This window comes from Chamaea fasciata, unplaced genomic scaffold, assembly GCF_029207755.1.
Source record: "Chamaea fasciata isolate MVZ Bird 193981 ecotype frontalis unplaced genomic scaffold, bChaFas1.0.hap1 SCAF_13, whole genome shotgun sequence".
Lineage (NCBI taxonomy): Eukaryota > Metazoa > Chordata > Aves > Passeriformes > Sylviidae > Chamaea > Chamaea fasciata.
This window is the reverse complement of record NW_027094098.1, coordinates 19,854,505-19,860,716: the sequence shown is the minus strand read 5'-3', so window position 1 is coordinate 19,860,716 and position 6,212 is coordinate 19,854,505. Positions and strand designations below refer to the sequence as shown.

Here is a 6,212-nt window from a genome sequence, read left to right as displayed (position 1 = left end):
AGCAACGGCAGTGGCCTGGGTTTATTCCCTGCACATGGATGTGGCAGGCTGTGGGCACGAGTGGAACTGAGAAGCTTTTGAGAAGCATTTTGTTGGGATGGATGGCTCGTGCTTAAAGCTTAATAGAGCTCAGGCAATTTCACCTCACTGCCCGTCTGGATGAGGAAGAGCTCATAAATGGGTGAACTCCGAGACAAAATGAGACCTTTCCCTCCATCCAGGGAGATTGCTGCACCTCGAGTGCGGGAGCCAGGGACATTTCCTGGTTGTGAGGAGCCATTCCCAGTGATCAGCGCCGTGTTCCGGAGAAAAATGCCTGCAATTTCCACGGCCAGAATGCACCAAGTGATTTTGCCAACTCGGATCCTCCTTTGTTAAACATTCCATTGCTCCTGCTCTTGGTGGAGGAGCGAGAGCCAGGCCTGCTGCTCCCTGGAACCACGACTGCCTGGATTCAGGTGAGATGTCCCCCTGGGAATGACCCAGGTGAGTGCAGAGCCCCAGCAGCACCGCAATCTCTTCCCCCTGCCCTGACGCCAGACCCCAGAGGAGCCCATTCCTGTGGCAGCCGATCTAGCTGAGATGGATAACACCTTAGCCCAGGTAGCCCATGCAGAAAGCACAAACCTGAGACCGTGGGAGGCGGGATATGGAAATTAGCATGCTAATGACATCATTCCAGAACAGGTCATGTCTTCAGTTCTGCCTCTCTGTTGGCTCAGGACCTTTGACATGTAAAGTCATGCCCCTATTGCCTGTTTGGGGTTAGACACCTGCCCCCGGATAACCTGACATACTGCTAAGTTAAACCCTATATATTGTTAAGTTATTAAAACTTATATATTGTTAAGTTAAACCTTATATATTGTTAATTTGTCCACGCCCCCGGGCCTTTGGATGCTGCCTCCCAAAACCACGTGGTCACCACGTCTGTGATCAGATCACCATTAAGGTTCTATTTTTGGGCACTCCGTCCTTCCCATCCCGTTTATTTTGCCACGCCAGACCCAGAGCCTCACAATGCCAACCGGGAGACATTTCCACCCCCTTTCCCATTCCCATTCCCATTCCCATTCCCATCCCTCCACTCCACATTCCCAACTCCAGCCCCTCAACTCCTCCCCCAGCAAAGCCATCAAAGCTCCCCCAAAGCTCCTGATGTCTCCTGAAGGCTCGGTGAGCCAGCCCGGGGATGTGTTTGGGATAATTCAGCCTCCCTCTGTTCACGGCAGATTAGACACTGTGGTCAGTGAGTCTGAAAGGAAGAAAACGCAGAACTCATTTGCATTAATGCCTTCAATTTGCTCAGAATGTTTTCTCTTTTAATTATTAGCCCACAGTAAACTACTTATCAATTAATTGCTAGAAAATGGAAGTGAGTGTGTGTTATTGCTTAAATCTCTAATTGGCTAGACTGTTGCTTTCTTGTTAAATGCTAATTAAAGTTTTGAAACAGGCAAACATTACTTAACTTTAAATGGCTTAACGAGCTCCACCAAGGTATAAACATTTACATTGCACATTATTTTCATGCCAGATCATGGGAAACCCAAAGCAAATATGACTAGGGTGGTTTTTCACTAATAAATCCCACAATTGATATGGATTTTAATTAAATTTAAAAGGTCTTTTTCTTAATCTCTTTTGTCAGTTATCCAGTAAATATTGCAAATAACACTTTCCCCATCAGTGTTTAGATGTATTTTTTTTTCTTCTCAGAAGCACAGAATGGCTTGTGATGGAAGGGACCTCAAAGAGCCTCTGGTTCCACCCTCTGCCCTGGGGATCTCATTGCCATCAGGAGAAACTGGGATTTATGACCAAATTTATCACATCACTATAATCACCTCAGCAAGAACTTCATTTATGATTTACACACCTTTTGTAAATGTATGGAACGATTGAAAAACACTCCTGAAAAAAATATCCGACGAGATACTGATGTTAAATTAAGTTCGTGGAACTCAGCCAAAGTTAAAACTATAGGCAAGAGAAGAGCTGTGGCAGCCCCAAAATGTTATTTTTAGTGTGGCATTTCGAGCCTCAGATTGAGTTCAGCGACTGGAACCAGCAATGCGAGAGATTAAAGCTCAGCCACTCCCCCAGGCATTGCTCTCCCCGAAAAAGGTTCAGGCAAAAAAGGAAAGTCTCACACGGGCAACGTCATCTTCACGGAGCAGTTTCTGACCAAAGAGGGAAGGTGTTGGCACAAAAAAATATGAGTTGCAAACACAAGGAGTTTACAGCAAGCACAAACGCTGGCACTTCTTCGAACGCCTCTAATCTGGAAGTAATAAATAATTTCATTATAACCCCAGATGTCAATGAAAGCCTATCGAGTATTCATTGTTCAGTTCAAGCATATCTGCGACCTCCGTATTTAATTAGATATTGGGCAAGGCAGGCAAACACGCTGATTTATTTAAAGCCTGGAAATCAAACAGGGAACTGAGGCCTTGACAAAGAGGCAATGACACAAAGCTTCATCTCCACGCTCTAGGTTTTTATCGAGTGTTTTAAAAAACGTAATTTAAGCTCCCCAAAGGTGTGCCCTAAGCACAGCTCCCAGAGCCCTCCTCACCTTTGAGGGAGCAGAGTTAGAAAGGCCCAGGTAACGCCGAGTACTTCTGCAAATGAGAGCGTGGTTTAGAGCCCTGAGGATGGGATTTCTGAGGGGCTTCCAGTCATTAGGAGTGTACAAGTCCCATTGATTTGCAGCGGGACTTGATCTCCCTGGGCAGGTGAAAATCCCACTCTGAATGCCAAACAAAGGAGCCAACGGGGAGCAATTCTTGGCGAAGATTTGTATGCCACAATTACACCTGGCTGTGCCCTGCAGGGCCTTTAACCATTCGAGCTCCTGGAGTAAATTAGAACTGCACTCGGAGCCGGGAATGTCTCCCAGTGGGTTTATTAACCTGAGAAAGGACAACCAGGGAGCTGCTCCCAGCCCGGCCTCCCTGTGTTCCACACCCAGACAGCTCAGAAGGCAAAAGCTGCCCGCTCACAGCCAATTATTGCCATTGCTGAGCACATTCTGCCTTTTCTGAAACCAGCAGAAATAGAAAACTCCTTTTATTTATTTTTTTTTTTAATCCCAAACGGTTCTGCAGAGTGACTGAGCCATTAACAGGTCCTGGGTGTCCCTCTCCCCGCCTGATAATGAGCATTTTCTCCCAGGTCCATTTCAAAAGCCGGCCCTGGAGGCTCAATTTTCCAGGAATTCAGGCACACAGGAAGGGCCCGGAGCAGCTGGAGCTGCTCACACACTCGCTGTGGGGGACACCGGGGAATTCAGGTTCATTTAGAGCCGCTTTCATTAACCTGATACACGGTAACAAATTAAAACTTCAATTACCTGCGAGCCAAAATGGAGGAGCTGCCCAGACTGAAAAGATACAGAAAAGCATTTAGCCTGCTGAAGTGATAGCACTTTTTTTTTTTTTTCCCCCTCCGGCTTTAATTGATTCCCTAATTTCAGGCAGTTTCCATGGCAGCCACATGTCGCCTTGTCCGTGCGCCCAGCAGCACCTTTGGATCGGGAGGAGCAGCTGGATGGAGCACCACCGGGCAGCAATGTTGGATAAAACTCAAATATCGGGCAAAATCACGCCCTGCTTTTGAGCCTGTGGACTTCAGCCGGCCGTGGTGAAGCTGCACAGCCACAAAGCAAATTTTTGGACACCTCTGGGAGGCGGGAAGGTTTTGCATCCCCGGGATATCCAGTCGGTGCATCCATTGGAGGCAGCAGGGACAGAGCTCCGGGGTGGGTTAAAATTCCTCCTCTGGCTTCCAAAAAGCCTCACCTGGCACAGCTGCTCCCCCAGCTCCCCATTTAAAGCCATCCCTGTAAAAAAAATAAAAAAATAAAAAAAACCTCTCAGTGTTTAAGGTCCTGCAGGGAGAAAGGAGAAAGTTTATGAGAAAACTGCCTGATAAAATAAGAGGGGGGAAAAAAACCAACCCAAAACCCCCAAAGATTTAAGAAAAAGCTGCCATCCAGAGATATTAGACTGAGCTTGAGAATAGATTGTATCTGATCAAAAGCTCGTTCCACCAAGGCCTCTCCTGGAATTTTAATAAGTCTGAGGCTTGTCTGGCTGCTTTGCATCCCCACCTTTCCCCGGCAGAGAGGAGCCGGGGCTCTCAGGACCTGCCTGTGGGGAGAGAAAAAGGCAAATCTGGAGCTCAGGTTCATTGGAGAGGGAGCCCTGCTGCTGCTGAACAGCAAATAACCATCCCAGGAAACAAACTGCACCTCTGAAGGGCAATAAAAAACCTCCCGGAGGCTCTTTGTGCTGGGCAGGGATGGAAAAAAACCTCCCTGCGGAGAGGCCAGCTCGGAGGGACGTGTCCACGCTGAGGTTTGGCCCCAGCAAAGCCCTTTTGTCCCCTCCGTGCAGCCACCCCGGGAGGGAGAGCTGGAAAAGCTGCCGGGAGATGCTTCTGAGGAGGAAAATGTGGGACGGGAGAACTCTCACCTGGCTGCAGTCAGGAATTCCTCCGAGTTCAGCAGGAATTCCTCCGAGTTCAGCTGGTTCAGGGGCAACTCAAGGGTATCAGTCCCCTACAATACAAAGTGATAAACAAAGCAAGCACATAAATAAGCTATTTCTATTAAAAATAAACTCCCCAGCACATTTTGGGACAAGCACCCAAACCTCCCCCTGGAGCACAATTGCCGAAAAGAGGCAGCTGTGAGCTGACAGCGTTTGTCGGTGTTGTCATGTTAATGTAAAACCTGCCCAGGAAATCAGTCCTTGACAGCAAAACGTTCCTTTTTCTCCTCGTGGCACAACCAAACACGGGAACCAAGTGTCCCACACAGCTGTTTGTTTATAAAATGCAACACAAATGGCTCTGATCACTCCTTAAAAGCTCCCAGGAGAGCTCTGTAGGAAAACAATTGTTTGCATCCAGATGTTTTGGGTCACTGTTCTCTCACTGAGAGACTGAGGAAAATAAATATACCTGCTAAAAAAGCAGGAACCCGCAGTGGTTATCCCAGCAAAATCTACTGCAAGCAAATGAAATTTTGCTAAGGCTGTTAACAGAAGAATTCTTTCACCCTGCATTCCCTCTTATTAAAAAAAAAAAAATTAATTCCACTGCTTGCTTTGCTCTCTCAACCTTCAATTCCTCCAACGCTGCTGATTCCAAAGGAAACGTTCCTGGTGCTGCCGGTGTGAGTGCTCAGGATCTGATGTCAACATCTGAAATGCCTTTGGGGTTGCTGGGTATCCCCTGTGCCCCGTTCCCAGCCACAAAACCCCTGCAGCATCACCCTCTTCACTCCGGGGGAGATTTCAGCAATGGGAATGTGATTGTGGACGGACAAACCTGACCCCAGCCAGCCCTGTGTGCATCCTCCAGCTTCACCCAGACCTGCGGATTCTACTCCACAGCAACATTCCATCTCCCCTGCCTCCAGCCAAGGACACACAGAGGCCTCAGTGGCTTTCAAACGTTCAATTTCCCATTTCTGAAGCCCAGCCAGAGGATCCCCCTGCACTCCTGACACCCAGCACAGGGGGATGCGGGAGGAGAGGCGACCCCACGGCCCATCCCTGTGTGAGGAGGAGAGGTGGCACCTGAAGGGAAGGCTGACAATCCCCCACCTGCCTGAAACAGCAAAAAAAAAATGGGGCTGGGGTGGGTATTGTTCGTGTGATTTGATGCCAATGGGCTGTTAAAACCCACCCTGTCGTTGGCAAAAATAATATTTCAATATTAACTTTGTTATTTGGATGGAATGTCTGCGGTGTAACAGCGTTACCCTCACAGCTGCATGGGTGATGTATTGATGCTCTTACACGTTCTGGCTGGAGGAAACAAGAAATAGTTACGATATTTTTAATAAAAACCTCATTTTTCCTGTTCATTTTTGTACACAGCAAACAGATTTCACCGTAGGTGGTTGGATCTAATTCATTAGCTCCATCATGCACTGATATCCCAGAATAATCTCCCCAGCAGCCCAGCTGCCTCCTTGCAGCTCTCCTGAAGGTACTTGGGAATCCAATTTCCATGTGGAATATCAATCAGTCGCTTCTGGCTCGGCCAGCGATGCACAAAACGGAATTTTGGAGCTTTTCCCTGCGCCCCGGGCTGGGAGGGGACAAACCCCGTGGTGCTGCCTCTCCTGTGGGCTGGGCCATCCTGGGCCCCCAAAAAACAAACCCTGGGAAACAAAACGCTGCAGGATTTCCCCC

At 48.1% G+C, this 6,212-nt stretch overlaps 1 long non-coding RNA gene across 2 annotated transcripts; it reads right to left on the bottom strand.

Annotated features, from left to right (window-relative positions):
* Positions 1 to 1,126: 1,126 nt before the first annotated feature.
* LOC136296462 (uncharacterized) lies at positions 1,127 to 4,563 on the bottom strand. Of its 2 annotated transcripts, XR_010722932.1 has the most exons (5): positions 4,482 to 4,563; positions 3,807 to 3,847; positions 3,359 to 3,388; positions 1,880 to 2,284; positions 1,127 to 1,255 (listed from the first exon to the last, which is right to left on the bottom strand). It is a non-coding gene; the product is annotated as an uncharacterized lncRNA (long non-coding RNA). The 2 variants fall into 2 exon arrangements; XR_010722931.1 differs by lacking the exon at positions 1,127 to 1,255 and having other exon boundaries at positions 1,370 to 2,284.
* Between the last annotated feature and the right edge of the window lie 1,649 nt (positions 4,564 to 6,212).